Source organism: Pongo pygmaeus, chromosome 17 (genome assembly GCF_028885625.2).
Source record: "Pongo pygmaeus isolate AG05252 chromosome 17, NHGRI_mPonPyg2-v2.0_pri, whole genome shotgun sequence".
NCBI classification, from domain to species: Eukaryota; Metazoa; Chordata; class Mammalia; order Primates; family Hominidae; genus Pongo; species Pongo pygmaeus.
The window spans coordinates 80,110,283-80,133,281 of record NC_072390.2 but is presented as its reverse complement, the minus strand read 5'-3'; the positions used below and the strand labels follow the sequence as shown (position 1 = coordinate 80,133,281).

Sequence of the window (22,999 nt, the reverse complement as noted above, 5' to 3'; positions counted from 1 at the left end):
CAAGATTGCACCATTTCACTTCAGCCTGGGTGACAGAGCGAGATTCCATCTAAAAAAAAAGAAAAAAGAAAACAACAACAACAAAAACAGCAGTCTATTGGTGTAATCTAGGACAGGAGTCAGAACCATTTTCTGAAAAGGTAAATAGTAAATATTTTAGGTTTTATAGGCCATATTACATGTTTGATGCACATTGTTCATATTTTTCCTTTTAAAAAAACAACTTTTAAAATATAAAATCCATTTTTACTTGGAGTTCAAACAAAAATAGGCTGCAGACTGTGTCATAGTTTTCTAACCTCTTATATACAACAAATAGTAAAACAGTGGAATGAGAATGCTGTAGTGTTTTATTAATCATATGAGTTTACTTACTCACCAAAAGAGTATGTCTCTTGAGCAAGAACAGAAGATAATTAATTCATCAATGCATTGATTAAAAATGTTGGCTAGTGATCATGAGCATCCTTAAAATTTTTAAGTCCCTGTAGTCTCTGTAGTAGGTGTGGTAGCCAGCCGCAAAAATAATTCTTAACTCCTGCGATTCACTACACCCCATAAGCTTCTCACAAACTAAATAAAGCTGATCTTTCTAACCAATCAGATAGTTCAGAAATGATGATGTGTGACTTCTGATGATTGATGAGTTATAAAAGACATTGTGACTTTTCCATTGTGATTCTGGAACATTAGTTCTGGTAGAGGCCAGCTGCCATGCCATAAAGACATTCAGGCAGCTGATGGAGATACTGACCTGATGTTGAGCTATGGCTTCCTACCATTAACAAGCATTAACCTGACAAGGATGTGAGTGAGCCACCTTGGAAGTCCGTCCTCCAGTCCCAGTCATGTCTTTAGATGACTACAGCCTCAGCTGAGAATCTGAGCATAATGTCATGAGAGTCTTGAAGCTAGAACTACTCAGCCAAGCTGCCTCTGAATTCCTAACTCACAAAAACTGTAAGAGATAATACATGTTTGTTGTTTTAAGCCACTGTATTTTAAGCTAAGTTTAATCAACAAAATACTAAGTTGTTATACAGCAATAGATAACTGACATAGCAGAAGAAAAATTTAGTAATGTATTTATGATTTTATTGAAGATAATGTGATTCTAGAGTGACAGAGAATAGTAGAGACCCTTGGTTTGCAGAGGCAAGTAATAGTGACATTGGAAACAAGAAGGATTCAGAGTTAATCAAAATAGATTGTCCCACAAGGATGCTAACGTCACTGGTTGACCATGAGGAGACTGGAAGGGAAGTACATGGCAGTGGGCAAAATCACTATGATTTTACACAACTATAACACTGATTCAAGATGTTACTGTTGGATATAGTAAAATAATTTAAATCTAAATATTCTTCTGGAACCCTTGGGCTAAAGAAGTAGACCTCTGCTTCTTGTTAAATGTTAGTGCTATCCCCCAGCCCACATCTGACTTCTAAGACATAATGGCCTTTGTAAAATCCCCTACCTTCCTCTAGTGTCCATACAAATAACTAAATTAAGTCACATAATTAAAAACAAGGGAAGATGGGTATGTTAATTTATTTGATTGTAGTAATAATTACACAGTGTATATGTATATTAGGCTATTACATTGTATGTCTTGAATATTTTCAAACTTTGTCAATTAAATATTTTAAAATAAAAATAACAAAGACATCAAACCAATTACCTAATCTTTCAGTTTATGACCGTGAAAAAGAACAAACAAAACTGAAAACAAGTGGAGGGAAGCAAATGATAAAAATTAGAGTGAAAGTTAATAAAATGTGTAGAAAAACAGTACAGAAAATAAACAAAATCTTGTGTTTTTTTCAAAGATCTACAAAATTGACAGAGCTTTAACTAGACTAAGAAATAAAATGTAAAAAGATTGAGATAACTAAACTAAGTTATGAAAGAAGTTCCATCACTACTAAACTTACAGTGATAAGAAAATTAGATAAAAATACCATGAACCAGTATATATAAACAAACTAATCCGAATGAAAGGTATAAATCCCTAGAAAGACATAAATTGCCACAACTGACTCAAGAAGAAATAGAAAATTTGCATATACCTATAACAAGTAGATTGATTTAATTCATAATGAAAGCAAAAAAAAAAAAAGGTCAGGTCTAAAGAGGTTTCGTTGGTGATTTTACTAAACATGGAAAGAAGAATTAACACAAACTCTCACAAATTGTTTCAAAATTAGAAGAGAAGGAAACCCTTTCCAACTCATTTAATGCAGCCAGCATTACTTTGTTACTTAAACTAGACAACGATATGACAACAAAATCAAACTGAAGACTAATATTCTATATGAATATAGATACAGAAAATCAACAAAATACTATCAAATAAAATCCAGTACATAAAAAATGTCTGTACCTAGATAAATAAGTTTTATCCTTAGAATGCAAGTTTAGTTTAACATATAAAAATAAATTTAATATACCATATTAACAAAATAAAAGAGAAAAACCACAATCATCTAAATACAAACGAAGAAAGCATTTAACAAATCTACTACTTTTTCATGGTCAAAGAAAGTACTCAATCAAGTAGGAATAGAAGAGAATTTCCTCAACCTGATAAAGAGCATCTACTAAAACTTGACAGCTAACAGCATGCTATTGGTGGAAGAATGGGTACTTTCTCCTTAAGATTAAGAACAAGTCAAGGATTGTCTAAGATCAACATTTCTGTTCAACATTGTATTAGACATTCTAGCCACAGCACTAAGGGATAAAAATAAATAAAAGGCATCACAAATAGAAAGAAATAATTAAAATCTTCTCTATTTGAAGATGATATGCTTTTGTATGCAGGTATATAGATAATTCTGATAAATTCACATATATAAGAATGCTATTAAAACTAATAAATAGATTCAACAAGATCAATATAGACAGACCTTCGAGATTAAAAATTGTATTTTTACACACTAGTAATCAATAATCTCAAAATGAAATTCATCAAGCAATGCCATTTACAACTTCCAAAAGAATAAAATATTTAGTCATAAATTTAATATGAGAAGTTCAAGACTTGTCCACTGAAAGCCACAAAATACTGTCAAAAGAAATTAAAGAGCTAAGTAAATCAAAAGATATAATAGTTCATGGATTAAAAGGCTTAACATTATTAAGATGACAGTACTCCCCCAAAAGATCTACAGAGTCAACACAATCCCCATAAAAATCCCCAAATATCACTTCTACATAAATTTTTGAGGTTGATCTAGAGCTCATATTAAAATGCAAGGGACCCAGAATTGCTAAAAACAATTTTGAAAGTGTAGATTAAAGTTGGAGGACTCACACTTTCCAAATTAAGACTTACTAAAAAGTACCAGGTAACCAAGAGAGCATGTTTATACATACACATCAATAGAATAGAATTTAGAGTCCACAAATTAACAGTTGTGTTTTTGGTTAATTTGTTTTTGATAAACAGGCTAAATAAATTCAATTGGAAAAATTGATATTTTTAATAAACATTGTCAAGTCAGCTAGATACCTACATGCAAAAGAATGATGTTGAACCTGCAACCCATGCTATATGCAACAGTTAACCAGAAATGGATAAAAAATTTAAATATAAGGAAAAAAGGAATAAACCTCTTAGAGGAAAATATAGAAATAACTCTTTGTGACGTTGGTTTAGTCAATTGTTTCCCAGATGTCACAACATAACACAAGTGACAAAAGAGAAAAACTGATTAATTGGACTTCATGAAAATTTTAACCAGTTTTGCGCTTTAAAATTTACCAACAAAAGTATGACCGGACAATCCACAGATGGAAAAAAAATTCAATTTATATTACTTATAAGAGACTTATATCCAGAATATATAATTTATTCTTACAACTTAATAACAAAAAGACAAATAATCTAATTTTAAAATGGACAAAATATATGAAGACACATTTTTAAAACGATATACAGAGAGACAAGAACATGTGAAAAAATGCTCTGCATGATTCATCATTAATGAAATTAAAATCCAACCCCAATGAGAGCCAACTTCACACAAACAAGAATGACTAAAATAAAGACAGGGACAATAGTACATGTTGGTGAGGATGTGGAGAAATTGGAACATTCGTACACTGCTGGTAAAGTGCTAAAATGGCATAGTCATTTTGAAAAACATGCTATTCCTAAATATGTTAAATATAGAGTTATCAAGCAATCCAGCAATTCCACTCATGTATACACTTGAAAAAATTGAAAATATGTTTACACAAAAACTTGCTATATACTATATATGTTTAGAGACACGTTATTTATTGCTAGTAACACAGTAGACAGCTCAAATGCCTATCAACTAATTAACGAATGAGCAAAATATGATATATCCATAGAGTGGAACATTATTTAACCATAAAAATAACGTGTACTAAAGTATGGGTGAACTTTGAAGAAACTATAGTAAATGGAAGAAGCTAGAAAGAAAAGGCCACATATTTCAGGATTCTATGTATGTTTCATGTCCAGGATAGGCACGTTGATAGAGACAGAAAACAAAGTAGTAGCTGCCAGGGGCTGGGGAGAGGAGAAACAGGGAATGGCTGCTAATGGGCACAGGTTTTATTTATGGGGGTTATAAAAATGCTCTAAAATTAAATGGTAGTTGCACAATGCTGTAAAAGTACCAAAAAAGAATCACTGAATTGCACATTTTAAAAGAGTGAATTTTATGGTATGTAATTTATATATCAATAAAGCTGTTTTTAAATGACTATAAAAATAGTGTCACAATCTCTTGCCAAGTTTCCATATCTGAATCAGCTTTATGTTGGAATCTGTATATAGATGGAGAGGTCAGATCTTCAGGAAGAAACACTCTTACAATATTTTGCCAAGTGTTTATAAAAAAATAGTTCTCATTTCTTCCAAAGGAATAATTGCTATTTATTTGAGAACTATACAGTCAAGAAAGTGTAAAGCCCAATTATTTTGAGAATTGTTGGATGTATTGTTCAAGTTTACATTAATCTCCAGTGTTCCAAACCTCATTGTGACTCCATATTTGAGTGGGGACATATATAGAAATATAGGAAACAAATGAAATCCTGGCTGCGATGTAGCTCACAGTGAGTCTACTGGACCCATGGAACCACCGCTATTTATTCTTCCGGTTCCTGAAATTATAGTTGCAATGGGATACTTGGTCATTAATAGAATCCCCATATTAATTAGTTTCTTTACCTGTGGGGTAAGAGCTATTGTAATAGAGAAGGGTAAGTGGAAGTCCATAAATTAGGATCTAATACTTAGATGAGTTTGAGGTAATACACAGTCATCTTTCAGGATCCATTTGGCTTTTGTAGGGTCACACTGGTAAATTAAAATGATACATAATGAGAACTACTGGCCCTTTATCTTTTTGTTGTAGGACTAGCACTAATCTGCAATATATTTTATTTGTTTTTCTGCTGATAAGAGGGTGAGCATACCTGTTTTAAAGACACTATAGCTAGAATGATGAACACAGCCTTGGTTCATTATATGTAGTGACTGATATGGCAAATGCATTCTTTCCCATCTCTGTCAGAATGGAGAATCCAAAAGCATTACCTTCAATAGAAATAGACATAGAATACATTTTTGGTCTCTTTTCCAAAGTTTGTTCATTCTTCTGCCCCTTGTTATAGTCACAGGGACCTAGACAATGTATTTTGTGGAATATCACTTTGATCCACCATATTGATGACACCATGTTAATCAGATTTGTTGAGCAAGTTGACAGGTGTATGAGGAAACTTTGGGAGACAAAGGGTCTCCACACAATGAAAGATAAACCCTGTGAAAATTCAGGACATTGTCACAAAATACATTTTTAGAAAAATACTGATATACTTCAATTGCAAGACTTTTGCAAATTGCAAATACAATTGCAATCACTTACACCTTCCCCCAGTAAGATGGAAGTATAATGTCTGGTAGGTCTTTTTGGATTATGCATACAGCATCCTCCCTTAGGAGTCCTAAAACCTGGGCTGTTTTCACATTTTGTGAAGCAGAAGTAGTAGTAATTTCATCTTTATTGTATAATTTTACTGAAATTGATTCATTTTGGAGTACAGATATGCTTTTGTTAGTTGCAAAATATGCCTCAGGAAGCACTATTATCTGAGGATTGGTAAACATATTTGATGAAGCAACACATTATCACACATAATATTGCACCTGATCAAGGTTTTTTTGTTTTGTTTTATTTTGTTTTTATAGCCAAAGAGATGTAACATTAGGCAGGTGACAAGGAGATCCACTGGAGTTGTCACGTGCTCACCATCCAGTAGCTGCCAGCCTAGTAATGAAACATGTTCTAATACACAATTGAAGTCCTCACTTGGAGTCCAGTCTGCAATAGTTGTTACAACGTTCATTCTAAACCAATGACCATTATAGAATTTTGTGTCCATAATAAGTAATAAATACAAGTGTCTTGGGACACAATTAAGAAATTTTGCTTTTTATTGTTACAACTTTGGGCTCTGCAGATTTAAAGATCCTGGCTGCAGAGGGAAAATACTTTCACTAGGGGACATAGAACAATTCTCAGTAACTACACCTACCACCTACTCACTTCAATATCCTTGTGCTTAGAGATGATTGGACAAATAAGTCAACATCTCGTAATGCTACTTGATCTTGATAATTAGAAGGGGGAAGGTCTGTTGTTATGCAATGAACAGGGAAGAATATTTTGTACGTTGGCGATATAATTTGATATTTCTTTGTAATATCTCATTTGCTTTATTTTAAATGGACAGGATCACTAGCTCCAGCTTGATAAGGGCATGGTGACTTGACTGGTGTATCAGATGCCTTAAAGATGAGGGTCTAAGTTTAAGTAAACTTTATTCCCAGGGACACTAGCCAAGGGTGGGTAGAATCTAGAATGAGCATCAGAAGATGGTGATAATGAATATTAGTTTCATCTGGAGAGAAAGATACAACATCCCATTAACCCTTCCCTTTAAAGATTCACCAGGAAAAATGCTCACCAGAATCACAGAGGAGCCTATTCCTGAACTGAGAAGAATAGTTTAGACTATGGTGGATGCTATGTTGTGCCAGTCAGAACCTTTTCCACCTTCAGGACTGACACATTAATTCCTCTATTTTCTGTTAATGTTGTTGGCTGAGAGCTTTTGGCTAAATTTCTCTTTAAGAATTTGTTCCTCTGAAAAGTGCTGTCATTCTCAATATCACACTTCTTTCCTTATACAACCCACAGCCAATGACCGGTGATGCAGAGTAATGATGGCCCAGTTCCTTTGCTTTGATTTATGACAATATGAAGAATGATTTCAATTCCAGAGCTCTCCACAATGTTTGCTGAGGTCTTTTGGCAATTTCTCTTTTTACGCAATGCTGCTTCCTTTAGTGCCAGGTGATCATCCTGTGAGAATTCTTATTAACATTCTCTCATCTCAGAGGCTTGGTTTGAGAGAAACCAATCTTGACAGAGAAAGAAGAGGCTCTTCATCTTAGTCTGACTGTTGTACAAGCAACTTTGATGCTTGGCTTCTGTGAGCCAACAAATAAAATTCATTCATATCAACTATGGCAGACCAAGACGTACAGAACCAGTGGCAGACATCGAGAGGAGAATCTCAGTCACAGCCCTTGGGATTTTAAGGGAAAGTGAAAGTAAAAGTTAAAGTAAAATTGTCCTTTTAACTAGTAGCTCTTTTAATGCTATGGGGCCATGGTAGGGACTAAATGTATGTTGACCGCTTATTTGTTTACCATGTGACCTGAACTGCTCATCATAAACTAAATATGGTTTGATCTATCTGCCTACAAAATCAAGTGCAAATATTTTTAAACTTGATGAGGGAAAAAAAAGGCTTGGAGAAGTTATCTATAGATGGACCCCTTGGGATGTGTTCAGAGTGTCAGAACTTTTTTTTTCTATTGGAAGAGACTAATTTTAAGGATTAATTGGAAAAGGTGACCTTTCCATTCAATGTTCTTTCCCAGTCAGCTCAGCGCTTTTTCAGTGGGCTTATATAAAAACAGCCATGAAGGCAGTGATGGATTGTATATGTGAGTTTAGCAACTTAGATATGACTTCACTAAAGCTGACTAGTTTAATATCCAGCTTGATAGCCACTGCTACCTATCTTGAGCACCAACCCATGTGAAAGAGTCAATGTTGTTACCAGGCATTAGATGGCAGACTGGTTTCCCCACAACATGAGTTCACATTAAGTGGGTTTAGTGATGAATTAACAGAAAACACAGCCGATCTTTCACTGCCTTTGAGACATAAATATTAAAGACCAAAAGGGAAACTTCAATAAGTTCCAAATTAAAAAAAATTAAACAATAATGCAAAATTAGAATACAAAAAAATTCTATGCAACATGTATAAAATGAATAAGAAAACTTTACACAATAAAACAAACAATTTAGCAATTAAAATTATTCATAATTAAAAAGGATATGCAATATGGAACATATAATATTTATAAAATCACAACAATGAGTAATTTATACATGTAAATTTGTGGAAGAAAATAAGACTGGGCTTTGTTAGTCCCCCTCCTTCACTATTTATAGCCATGACTGCTTGCAATTTTCTTTACTCACTGGACTCTTTGGAATTTATGAAAATTTTCACCTGCTGAATAACAAGTAATTGATAATAAATGGTTTATAAGTTAAGCTTATGTGATGTCTCAAAATGAAATGTAAATTTTTAGCGTTAATTGAATGAATTATTTTAAAACAAAACATAAAGAAAGCCTTCGCATTCAATTTGAAAAATAAGAGAAAGGATGAAAAACTAAATATAACGAAATCAGGATAAATAAAATTATGAATAAATATTTTAAAATCAGTTTATAAAATGTGGAAAATATTTAAATTGATCATTAAATCTAAAAATATAACATAAATATTAAACTAGATGAACTTCTTGCAAGTGAATATAGTTTAGCTTGATGCATTGTATTACTCCATTTGCACACTGCTATGAAGATATATTTAAGACTGAGTAATTTATAAAGAAAAGAGGTTTAATTGACTCATAGTTCCACATGGCTGGGAAGGCCTCAGGAAACTTACAATCATGGCACAAGGCACTCCTTCACAGGGCAGCAGGAGAGACAATGAGTGCCACCAGAGGAAATGCCAGAAGCTTATAAAACAATCAGATCTCATGAGCTATCACTCACTATTCTGAGAACAGCATGGGGTAAACCACTCTTACAGTCCAATCACTTCCCACCAAGTCCCTCCTGGGACCTGGGGATTATTGGAACTACAATTCAGGATTATACTTGGTGGGGACACAGTCAACCCTATCATTCTGCCCCTGGCCACTACTAAATCTCATGTACTCACTTTTTGAAACACAATCATGCCTTTCCAACAGTCCCTCAAAGTCTTAGCTTATTCCAGCATTAACACAAAAGTCCAAGTCCAAAGTCTCATTTGTGATGAGGAATGTCCCTTCTGCCTATGAGCCTGTAAAATCAAAAGCAAGTTAGTTACTTCCTAGATACAATGAGGGTACAGGCACTGGGTAAATACATCCATCCCAAATGGGACAAATTGGCCAAAATGAAGGGGCTACCGTCCCCATGCAAGTCTGAAATCCAGTGAGGTAGTCAAATCATAAAGCTCCAAAATAATCTCCTTTGACTCCATGACTCTCATTCAGGTTAAGCTGATACAAGAAGTGGGCCTTGGGCATCTCCACCCCTGTGGCTTTTTGCAGGGTACAGCCCCTCTCCTGGCTGCTTTCCTGGGTTGGTGTTGAGTGTCTATGGCTTTTCCAGGCAGACAGTGCAAGCTGTCTGTGGATTTAAAATTCTGTGGTCTGGAGGACAGTGGCCCTTCCTCACAGCACCGTGTGCCCCAGTGGGGACTCTGCGTGGGGGCTCCCACCCCAAATTTCCCTTCTGCACTGCCCTAAAGGATGTTCTCCATGAGGGCTCCACCCCTGCAGCAAACTTCTGCCTCGACATCCAGGTGTTTCCATACATCTTCTGAAAATCTAGGCAGAAGTTCCCAAACCTCGATTCTTGACTTTTGTGAACCCACATGCTCAACATGACATGGAAGTCACCAAGGATTGGGGCTTCCACCCTCTGAAACAATGGCCTGAGCCATACCTTGGCTCTGTTTAACCATGGCTGGAATTGAAGAAGCTGGAACACAGGACACCATGTCCTGAGGCTGCACAGAGAAGCAGGGGCCCCCTGGACCCAGACCACAAAACCATTTCTTCCTTCTAAGCCCCCAGGCCTGTAATGGAAGGCGCTGCCATGAAAGTTTCTGACATGCCTTTGAGACATTTTCCCCATTGTCTTGGTGATTAACAATCATCTCCTCATTACTTATGCAAATTTCTGCAGCAAGCTTGATTTTCTCCCAGAATTTTTTTTTTCTGTCACATCATCAGGCATTTCTGTCACATCATCAGACATTTTCCAAACTATTATGCTCTACTTCCTCCTGAACCCTTTGCCACTTAGAAATTTCTTCTGCCAGATACTGTAAATCATTTCTCTCAAGTTCAAAGTTCTACAGATCTCTAGGGCAGGGATAAAATGCCACCAGTCTCTTTATTAAAGCATAGCAAGAATGACCTTTTGTCCAGTTCCCAACAAGTTCCTCATCTCCATCTGAGACCATCTCAGCCTGGACTTTATTGTCCATATCACTTTCAGCATTTTGCTCAATGCCATTCAACTGGTCTCTAGGAAGTTTCAAACTTTCTGACATTTTTCTGTCTTCTTCTGAGCTCTCCAAATTTTTCAATGTCTGCCTGTTACCCAGTTCCAAAGTCGCTTTCACATTTTTAGATATCCTTACAGCAGTGCCCCAATCCCAATATCAATGTACTGTATTAGTCTGTTCTCATGCTGCTATGAAGAAACAACCAAGACTGGGTGATTTATAAAGAAAATAGGTTTAATTGATTAACAGTTCTGCATGGCTGGGATGGCCTTAGGAAACTCACAATCATGATGGAATGCACCTCTTCACAGAGGTGCAGGAAAATGAATGTCGGCAAGGAAAATGTCAAATGTTTATAAAACCATCAGATCTCATGAGAATTCACTATTGCAAGAAAAGCATGATCCAATCACTTCCCACTGGGTACCTCCTATCACACTTGGGGATTGTGGAAACGAAAATTCAAGATGAGATTTGTGTGGGGACACAGTCAAACCATATCAGGCATCATTAGGTAGAAGAGTTCCACCAATGTCTTTGAGACTAATTTTCTAGAATTTCATCTTGTGCCTGCTTACATCTATGCTGACTCAGGCATGTTAAATCTCACCAAGTATATACAGGAAATAGATTATTCATACTCAGATTATATTTCCTTCTCGGAATGTAATGTAGAGGATTCACTTCACTGAAACTGCATGGACCAAGACTAGCACAAACGTTTCCCATAATGAAAATAAAATAGTAGATGTTTCCATTTTCATCACTTGGTAACATCTGTCATTCACTTCACCATTTCAACTTTTCCACAAGTTCAGTTTCACAAATGTCATTTCATTACTTACTGCAACAACGTTAAAATTTGCTAAAAATACGTTCAACTCCATTTTGCAAAAAGAAAGGTACTTAAACACAGCTTTGGACTACTTTGGACTGGAAAAAAACATGAGTTAAATCTTTCTTATTTCTGAATAGAGTTTAGAACTCAGAAAACATTAAAAATGCAATACATTAAAAGCATATGAGTAAAGATACTTTCAAAATGAGCAATGCAAATAGTTTGCCAACATTTCAAAAATGCTCTCCTCTATAAGCAAAAAAAGAAAAAAGCTCATTCCATCATAATAAACAATCAATGTTCTACACTTAAACAGGCAAGGATGAATAAAGAAACTAAGCAAAATAAAGATTTTTCTTAAAGCACCTGAGAGTGTCATCCTAAAGACACTCTAAAATAAAAGGAAACAAGTGTGATATAGGCACACTGTTTGGAGATATACCATTTTAATATGTCTGAAGAATCATGAAAATTGTAAGATGCCTTCAACCAGTAATTCTATGGCTAAGAGCTATTTTAGATAAAATACTGTATAATCATTTTCATATAAATTCTCATCTGGAGAAATTTACCTAAATGAATTTATACATATAATGATCATAAATATTATTTGTAAAATAAAAACATTCAGTCTGTGCTCAATAAATTATACTTTATCATGTAGAATAATAAAACTTTAAATTATATTTTAAATAATCTTTAATAATATATGAAAATGAACATGAATATAATATGAAAATATGTATATATTTTGTATCATTGATTTATTGTGCCTATAATTCAAAGAAAAAGATCAACATAAACAGTAGCAAAAAGAAGAGTTAAAAAAAAACCTTTGACACAGAGATTTGCAGCAATTTTGGAATGATAGGTTTATATAATTTTACTCTACATATATTTCTACATTTCCATGTTACCTTCATTAGGCTAGTATTATTTTATAATATATTTATACATATTTATGTGTGTTCATGTCTATATATGTGTGTTTGTATGTACATATGTTTTATGTCTTAGTTTATTTTTTGTAGGCTGCTAACTCGTCATTGTTTATGGGAATAAAGGAATAAAAAATCCAAAATTTATTTTTTATTTAAAAATACATGCAGTCACAGGAATGCATTTGTATTTGGAAATGTGAAGTTTTTGTTCAGTGCCAATTCCCTTAGGCTCAGCCTACTTTGTCCATGTTTGGATGTACCTAGTGATGTTTCCTTTAAAATATAGTCTTCATTACATTAAAAAAAGTCAACAGGGTCTAGGTCTGGATGTCTAAGTGTATGTAATGTTTTTCTTTTCAGCTAGAATCATGCATGGGCTTGTTTTGTTTTGTTTTGTTTTGTTTTACGTATAGCAGAGAAATAATGCAAACAGTGGAAACAACTGGGAAGATAAATGGCAAGTCAAGTGCAATAACTATTAAGAATTAGTGATTATCATTTATTATAAGGGCTCCTCTCTTAAAAACGTGCCCTAGAGCATCTGAAAATCACAAATGGCTAAAAACTTGAGATTGATGTCAGATGTAGAGAGAAGTATTGTATTCTTTTTTCTAATATCTTCCTCAGATCTTATTCCAGAACTAATCCTTAGTGGATAATGTCATACACTGACCCTAGAAATCAAGTTATGGTCATGTGGAAGTATTGCTTGGAGGTCTTTAAATTAGTAACAGGTCCTGTATGACAATTTTTTTTTCAGTGAAAGTGATTTTGAACACAAGCTGCCATGTCTACAGGCAACTTTTAATTATCCACCAAGGGGAAAAAAGAGAAAGTATTACAGCAAAATGTTGATCCTTTCTTACCTTCATAAAAAAAGATATAGGAAATGAATTGCATGAGGGCCAAAAAAAGGAAATGGTGAAAAACTATTGGTTAACTTTGAGTGAAGAGTTTAAGTTTACAACAGAAAGAAAAAATACTCAGGGGAAAATAGGCTTTTGAGAGGAAACTTTTGGGGGATCTCATATATTACAGTGTTGTTTGTTTCTTTGTTTTTGCCTAGAATATGTGATGGAGATTTAGGATGTGGAGGGAAGTTGAAGTGACTATACAGGTAGCTAAGATCAAAGGCTTATTCGCTTATGAATATGTTGCCTTTTGAATAAAATCTCTGAAAATTCATTAAAAAAAATTTCAGGAAGTAGAACTCTGTAATATGACTTGTGTTTTAGACAAAACGTTTGTATTAAGTTGTGAAGAATGAATTGAAGAATTCCAGGACAGAGACAAGGTGACAATTAGGAATTTTTCCAACAGTCTCAGTGAAAAATTTGAGAATCAGAACAAAGGAAGTGGCAGGGAGAATATGTAAGGAACAGAGATAAAATGAAGTAAAATCAAGAGTAAGTGACATTTTGTAAGGTATATAATGATAATGAAAAACTTTCTGCCTTAAGTAGTAATAGGATTGATGGTAGTACGCCCTTGCCTGTTAATAAACGTGTCGGGCCTGATCACCCCAATATTCTGGGAAAGCAACCAATTTGCTGGGGAGGTAGTCACTTTAATTTTGGATATGTTGAATTTGACGCGATTGTAGGACATAGAGATGGAAGGTGACCATGGATACATTAAATATAAAGCTTAGAGTTTAGAGAAGACTTAGTGTTTAGGGAAGGGTTAGAAAAATGTAAATACTAGCTTATAGCCAATATGTTCATTTATTCTAGCTTTTTCTGACTATGTCAGAAAATATGACCTAGCGAAATATATTAAAAACAAATAATATAATAGAACACATGGCAGTATTTTCCGCAGTATTTTAAGTAAAGTAATTTTTAGCCATGGGATAGCTATATAATTTTGAATTTAAGTAAAGGAATGTGAATATCTAAAAGAGGAGCACACTTGTCAAATTCTCACTGTTTACTGTTTATCTACTATAAAAGAGAGCTGAGTGTTCGGTAACTTTCCATTTTCATTCCAACCTGAGACCTACATAGGATGCAATCTGTGCCCAACTTTGGGAGTTGTTAGTTACATCAAAACATTGACTTGACAGTTGCTGAGTCCTAGAAGTTTGACATTAGACAGTGCCTTATTAACTCTAAATTTTCTCTCAGAAATGACTGGACTATGTGATCATTCAGATTCTTTTTAGATCTGACATTTAATCTGTTTTTTTTTCTGAAAACTTATATAACATGGAAGATAAGACTATCATTTCTAGGAATTAAAACATTTAGAGTGGTGATATTAAAGTCATTTGATATTTGGAAAACAAAATGAGAAATAAAATATGCTAATCTATATTACCAGTTAATTATAACTATGAACAATCAAACTGAGCACTGTTGGCCTCCTGGTATAAATTAACCAAACTGCAATGTATAAGCAAGGTGGAAATAAGCAGTCTCAGGCATATGTCTTCTGATAGCCATACAGGTACTTAATGGATTTTCTAGATCATTCCATTCGAATAACCTCTGTAAAAGAAACTGGGTTCCATACTTGCAAGTGACAGAACAGCCAGTGAATACGAGTAAATGCTGCGAAGGTGAAAACAATATGTTTTCTCCATATAGTAAATAAAATGTAAGTAATACATGGTATCTAGATGTTTTACTTGAGTTACCAAAGAGCTTAGTTGGGCTTTTTTGAAACACCAAAGGGATCAAGGCCAGTCTACATACACACATATGACTATTATATATTCCAAAACTTTAAGAACTCTGTGGCCACTAAAATGTGCCTTTCTTTTCAGAGCATCTAGTGAGTGTATAGGTAACAAACACAAACCTACAGGATATAGAAGTTAAAAAAGGGCAAAGGAAGTCATTTCACCACACTAGTAATAAACATGACACCTGCAAGAGAGTAGATTCTAGAATAAAGTAAACAGCTGGATGGCTTCTGAATGACTTAGAAAAGAAATTCATGCTCACTACAAGTTTAAGTGGAGTTAATAGCAGACCTTATGATCAGCAGATAATCATATTACTATATATGGAATGTTCAAGCTTAGGCAAAGTATTTGTTACCATTCCTAACAATGTAGATTTAGGCAACACAAAGAAATATCAAGCACATATTGTAATAAGTAAGTGGATTAGTGATTCAGTATATTTCTTAATGCTCTTAAAAATATTCGAAGTGAACTAATAAATTTATGTGAACTAGGAATTGTCTTTTTTAGAAATATGTAGCAAATGCATTTCTATGTCATTTTTAGAAATGTTTCTATATTTTAATAATATTTGCCCCAATATATGTTAATAAACTGATTTACCAACTAAATGAATGATTGGAATGAAAAATGGAAAAGATGCAAGTAATTTTTGTGACTATTATTATTTGATACTAACAGCAAGTATTTTATGTGACAAAATTATTATGTATGTGTAGAATGTGTGTAATCATACTGCATTATCTGTGTGTATGTGCTGGAACATTGATTCAAAACACAATATGAATTAAATGGTGATTAATGTTAGTTCATAATATTAGGTTTTAATATCTAACTATAAAACAAGGAAGAAATGCATTTTGGATAGGGGAAATGTGTGAGGTTTAAGGGTGCATGAAGACTTGCTGTCAACTGAGCACATGTGAGAAAATGTTTGTCCAAAACTTGCCTAAAATGAAAGTAAGATTACTATGAGTTAAATTTGAAATGGCCATCAAAGTCTTTATATAAACTTAGGCTGTAATTACAATTAGAGTGTCTACAACAATAAGAAGAGAAAATATTACTCTTTTTTCTGTTAGCTAGACCATGCTTAGGATATGCATGTATTTCTTGATATTTCACAAGTGATATTAGCCCTATTACTTCATTGTTTCACTGTATTAGTAAAGAATAAATGTAATACAGGGGAATTACAAACTTACTTAGATTAAAAATATACTTTTTTTTCTATAAAACAAAAGTTTTAGGGCAAATATGACAGGGGGCTTTCAAAATTTGGAAGGAATGTTATTTAAAAAGGATATATATGTTTTCTCTATAATGCTCATTGATGGAACTGGCATTGGGAACGCTACCAGAAGATAGATTAATTAGTTAGATAACTAATGAAAGATTTGGGTGTTAAAAAAGATTAAAATGTACCATTGCTTTTCACTAGCTGGTCTTAATAAATGTGTAAAATATATAGGCAAAAACAATTATAATACAATCTAACTAAGGGGTCTTTAAAAAGTCAGTCCAAAAGCTCCAAAAAATGATGACAAAAAATGGGGCTCCATCTGTGTCTGTGACATTCAGAGGAAGCTTTATGGTGGAATGCTTGGATAAGTATTCATTTATTTCAAATACATTTAAAAATAGCCAAGTGGAAGACTTTTAAATAATTTTATTCCTCAATTACATGCAACAGTCCTCAATTTTAGAATAAACTTAAAAGCTCTCAAAATATTTTTAATATGGATTCCTACTGTTTCCATACAAACATAATTATTAGCTTTATTCAAGTAAGTTATATTCAAAATATATATAATATTTTAAAAAGTTTCAAAGTTTATTTATTATTTGTCCTTATATGGACCTCTTCAGCCTTTCAAATGACATCTAGTCAAGGCCTGAGGTTTATTTTTAACCTATTATTATTTTTTCTCATTTTCTTAAATAATTTTTCTGGCCAGATGCATTATATTAAGATTTTCAGTTTCTATACAGACTAACTGCTGAAATCATGGCAATATTTTCCCACTTGAAATTATTCAAGTGGGAAGAGAATGCTCAGGTGACAAAATATTTTTGGTCAGCTACATAATGAACTTTGATAGCAAAGAGCATTCAAAAGAGAAAATATTTGATGCTGCAAAGTCACATATTTATTTGCTTATGGAGAATAAAATAAGAAATTGCAAAATTAAGGAAAAGTATGATTTATAAACAGAACATGACAGTGACTGTCAAAAGCATTTTATCTAGTGATATGTTCTATTAACTAGATCCAACTGTAAGAATGCAAGTCTATTTTTTTTTATCTTATGTTTACCTGGGGAACCAAAGAGCTCCCTATTGTAAAACTGTGGCTTATAACATTTTTTAAAGATGATTTCCGTTTTTGGAACTGCTTTTTTATCATTTGGTTTTTAAAAGCTAAAGGATTGATACTACCACTGTTCTAAAATTACACAATCGTATTTCTAATAACTGCTCACATGACTGGGCACTAAAATAAAACAGGCAACTGGCCATTATAGTTATTTTAATTTCTGTGGATACTGTTTACTTTTCCTTGATCTTGAGGCACTATATTGTCTACTTATATACCCTTGTATACCTATTATTTCTAGTTGTCATTAAATTATGGGATTCTCAAAGAAAAATATATATGATACTCTGTGATAGATATTGGAAATATACAGCCAAATAAGATAAAATGGCAGCTCTCTAAGAGCTCAGAGTTATACAGGGGAGATAGAATTTAAATAGATAAATTACTAAAACCTATAATAATGGGCTTGAAGTATGGAGAAGGCAATGTATTCGTGCAAAGCAGTGAGATATTAAGCCTATCTGAGTCCATAGATAAGGAGAACTTTCTCAAGTAGGTAATATTTAAAATGGGCTTAACATGATATCTTCCCAAATTTCAGAATTAATACAATGATTATTTTTACAAATGGTAAACAAAAATTTGATGATCAAAAATAATCTAGTTGTTTATTTTCAAGATTCTAGTTCATGATTTGACACTTGCAAATGTCATAAGCCCTCCTATTTATCTGTCTTTAAGTTCTTCCATTTTCCCTGTGTCATTGACAAAATTAAGAAATTGTTAAGCTATACGTATTTGAGAAATGAATACATGAATGAAATGTTGACTAGAAAACACAATGATCACATGTCTAAGTTTTAGATTGACATTGTTCAAATAATTTTCTTATCATAATAGAAAAATGATGTTTTGAGAAAAATGTACAAGAAACATGTAAAAGGACACATTTTGTTTCTAAGATAAAATAAAAATCCTATATTAGTTTTCCCTATTATCAAAGATATTGGTTGATCATATCAAATGAACTCAGAGGATCTTTCCTATAGTATGTTCCATGGAACAGAGGATGGGTGGAGCAAATGATAATGTAGATGCTACACTCAGACATTCCATGTGCTGAATTCTGCTTATTGGAAACAGCTATGGCCTTTGTCTCATCACAGGAACATACTCCATCCTCTTCCAGACGTGTTGATCTGTTAATCCTCCCAAAAGGAGAGAAGAGATATTAGTATGCAAATAAAGTCCCCTAGTTTTCTTTCCCTTTCATGACATAACTGAAATAACTTTGAGACATGTTCAGCACTCTCTGTCCAAGTCCACTAGTAAAATTTAGTTACCGTTGTCCACAGCGGTAATTTGCTTGACAATGCAGCTTTCTGAAATATCTTTCTTTCCCTATGTTACTTCCTTCCCTCCCCTGCTAATGTAGGATCAACTCTTAAATAGAATGCATGCATTTGCATCCTTCAGAGTCTTCTTAGGAAACCTCAACCAAGATGGAGTATTAATAATCATTTATTCATATTTTTGAAGGAAAAAGAAAATTTATTTTATGTTTTAAAGAGTTTGTACAAAGTTAGGGAAAGTTTTTTTTTAAGTTTCTTTACTGTGTCACCTGATGAGGCTGGTGATAGATAAGTTATGTGATATGAGCCATTTTACATTGTGTAATAATGTTTCACAAACTTATTTGACCATAGATTCATTTTCATTTTGGTAAGTACATTTTTAGGGCCATTCCATGATACAATCTTTAGAACAAGTTGCTTTTGAAGAAGAGTGACGTTTTTATCTTTCCTTAATGCTGTTAGTGTCTCCGTCTTTCAAACTTCAAGACCATGGACACCCAAATGTACCTTTACTGCCTTTCCCTGAGTCTGTCTCTACTATTAAAGTCACTAGCCAATCCTAAATAAAATTAAGAAACATTTCTGTCACTTACTCTCCACTTTATTATTATTGGTTTTGGTGTGTTTTTAGGTTGACCCCTTCATGTCGGACTTAGTTCTGGCTCTTCATAATCATGGCATCATTTCAAAATTTTCTAGGATGTCTGAAAGTGCTATTATTCATATTAGCCCAAATGAGAAAGGAAGTTGGAGAGATTTTATTCTGGTATAAAACAGGAGATTTGCCTCCCAAATTGACGCATCACCTCTATCTGCTCATGTATGCATTTCTCTTCTACCAGAGTTTAAGTTATTCTTGAGGACGAGTAATGACCAATATATTTTTATTTTACTCAGGTTGGTACTATAAAAAGAATAATATGTGAAAGCATTGCAAGAGTAAAATGTCCTTTCCTCCTTCTCCTTTTTCTTCTTTGATAATAAAGAATATTGCATTGGCAAATAATTCAATGTTCCAGAACCTGTGAACAATATTGACGTTTGACCTCTTTGTATGCTATAAAAGCAGGCAGCTTGAACAAACACAAAATATAGTTTGAATAACAGCAAAAAGTTGATAACGTGATAGTTACATTTCCATTAAGTATTTCCTTGCTATATTCAATATCAACTACCTCTGAGATATCCTAATAGTCATTTAAATGATGGGCTTTAAAATGGTTTTATGCTGGGCATGGTGGCTCCTTCCTTTTTTTTTTTTTTTTTTTTTAGGGTATAAACCCTTTTTTTTTCTTTTTTTTATTATTATTATACTTTAAGTTTTAGGGTACATTTTGGGAGGCCAAGGCAGGCGGATCACGAGCTCAGGAGTTTGAGACCAGCTTCGTCAATATGGTGAAACCCCATCTCTACTAAAAGTACAAAAATTAGCCAGGCATGGTGGCGGGCACCTGTATTCCCAGCTACTCCGGAAGCTGAGGTAGAAGAATCGCTTGAACCCAGGACACGGAGGTTGCAGTGAGCCGAGATCACGCCACTACACTCCAGCCTGGGTAATAAAGTGAGAATTCATCTCAAAAAGAAAAGAAAAAATAACAACAAAAAAATGGTTTTATAAGCTTGTTATTTGACAAACAATTTGGGAATACATTATTTGAGAATTTAGTTTCAATTTCACAAATAAAAAGTAATACTTATATTTTATGTACAAATGAATAATTTGCAAAAGGTTGCACTATTTTAGTGCATGTATCTCCAACATTGTATGTCCCAGAATTTCTTAATAAATTTGGGTTTCTTCTAAATTACTTATTATTTTCCTCCAAAATAAGTACATATATCCACCTGCTTTCTTTAGCTGAGCAGAACTATCAGATTCCTAAATATCACTTTTTTCATAAATGATAAATTATTCATTGAATAAATAAGTATTATATTTCACATTTGTGTCTGGAATGTGTTAATGTTATAAGCAGTTGAATAGAATCTAGGTTAGTCTCCCAAGAATAAAGGAAAAAGTATGAAAGACATTCAATCTCATGGGAAAAAATACAGAATATGTTAGAAAACCAAAACTATAACTTAAAGGTACATAGATTTGTAACTTGCATTATATAAATGACATAAAATGGTCTGGAATTGAGATTTTGAGAAAATTCACAAATGATTATTTTGGAGACTCTTGGACCCTCAAGATTGACAGACAGAGTGCCTCTCCTCATTCCCACATATACAAAGAAATGCTTCCAGGAGGTGAATTTAATACAACAAAAGGAGGAGACATTGTTGGAGAAAGCAGTATGGTGATCCCAATTCCATCTACTGGAAAAGGGGGAGAGAAGGAGCTACCACCTCACGTCAAGAGAAAGCAAATGTAATAAAATCAGTGGAGAGGTTCACTTGAGTCACCTACAGTGATGTACAATTCACTGCTAGTTAGCCTGTACTCAAGGTATAAAAGGCTATGAGAAGTAGTCTATGACAAAAAAAAAAAAATTGGAAAATAGCTTTCTTTCCAGAATTTGTTGAGATAAAAAACACATTTGTGTTTCACAGGAGCCAAGTCAGTCCACGTGGAAGGAAGAGCCAGTCTGTATGTCTTAGGCTGTGTCCAAAAACACTGCACAGAGAGCTGAGGTAATTATCAGGGAGATGGGTGATGGTAGAGAGCCAAAAGTTGCCTAAATCTAGTGGGATGTGTTATACTAAATGTTGGGTACAAGCCCCCCAAAATCTGGCCACAAACTGGCCCCAAAACTGGCCATAAACAAAATCTCTGCAGCACTGTGACATGTTCATAATGGCCATAAATCCCATGCTGGAAGGTTGTGGGTTTACTGGAATGAGGGTAAGGAACACCTGGCCCGCCCAGGGTGGAAAACCACTTAAAGGCATTCTTAAGCCACAAACAATAGCATGAACAATCTGTGCCTTAAGGACATGCTCCTGCTGCAGTTAACTAGCCCAATCTATCCCTTTAGTTCAGCCCATCCCTTGGTTTCCCATAAGGGATACTTTTAGTTAATTTAATATCTATAGAAACAATGCTAATGACTGGCTTGCTGTTAATAAATATGTGGGTAAATCTCTGTTCAGGGCTCTTAGCTCTGAAGGCTGTGAGACCCCTGATTTCCCACTTCACCCCTCTATATTTCTGTGTGTGTTTCTTTAATTCCTCTAGCGCCGCTGGGTTAGGGTCTCCCCGACCGAGCTGGTCTCGGCAACCAACCCCAACCAGAAAAGAGTTGGCTTTGCCTCTTGGAAAGGACAGAGGAGAGATTCCCAGCAATGGAATGAACTGCAAAACCACCCATTAACATGCCCCAGAAGCTCTTGAGTTTAATTAGATCCCATTTGTCAATTTTGGCTTTTGTTGCCATTGCTTTTGGTGTTTTAGACATGAAGTCCTTGCCCATGCCTATGTCCTGAATGGTAATGCCTAGGTTTTCTTCTAGGGTTTTTATGGTTTTAGGTCTAACATTTAAGTCTTTAATCCATCTTGAATTGATTTTTGTATAAGGTGTAAGGAAGGGATCCAGTTTCAGCTTTCTACATATGGCTAGCCAGTTTTCCCAGCACCATTTATTAAATAGGGAATCCTTTCCCCATTTCTTGTTTTTGTCAGGTTTGTCAAAGATCAGATACTTGTAGATATGTGGCATTATTTCTGACGGCTCTGTTCTGTTCCATTGATCTATATCTCTGTTTTGGTACCAGTACCATGCTGTTTTGGTTACTGTAGCCTTGTAGTATAGTTTGAAGTCAGGTAGTGTGATGCCTCCAGCTTTGTTCTTTTGGCTTAGGATTGACTTGGCGATGCGGGCTCTTTTTTGGTTCCATATGAACTTTAAAGTAGTTTTTTCCAATTCTGAGAAGAAAGTCATTGGTAGCTTGATGGGGATGGCATTGAATCTGTAAATTACCTTGGGAAGGATGGCCATTTTCATGATATTGATTCTTCCTACCCATGAGCATGGAATGTTCTTCCATTTGTTTGTATCCTCTTTTATTTCCTTGAGCAGTGGTTTGTAGTTCTCCTTGAAGAGGTCTTTCACATCCCTTGTAAGTTGGATTCCTAGGTATTTTATTCTCTTTGAAGCAATTGTGAATGGGAGTTCACTCATGATTTGGCTCTCTGTTTGTCTGTTATTGAT

The 22,999-nt window shown here is 34.1% G+C and overlaps 1 long non-coding RNA gene across 2 annotated transcripts in view; it reads left to right on the top strand.

Annotated features, from left to right (window-relative positions):
• Positions 1 to 727: 727 nt before the first annotated feature.
• Positions 728 to 22,999, top strand: part of LOC129018920 (uncharacterized) — a 47,806-nt gene continuing 25,534 nt past the window's right edge. Inside the window, exons 1-2 of one of the 2 annotated variants that reach the window (XR_008495454.1) lie at positions 728 to 960; positions 21,402 to 21,482. This is a non-coding gene — a long non-coding RNA (uncharacterized LOC129018920). The remainder of the gene's footprint in view (positions 961 to 21,401; positions 21,483 to 22,999) is intronic. The other variant, XR_010124121.1, reaches the window with a different exon arrangement.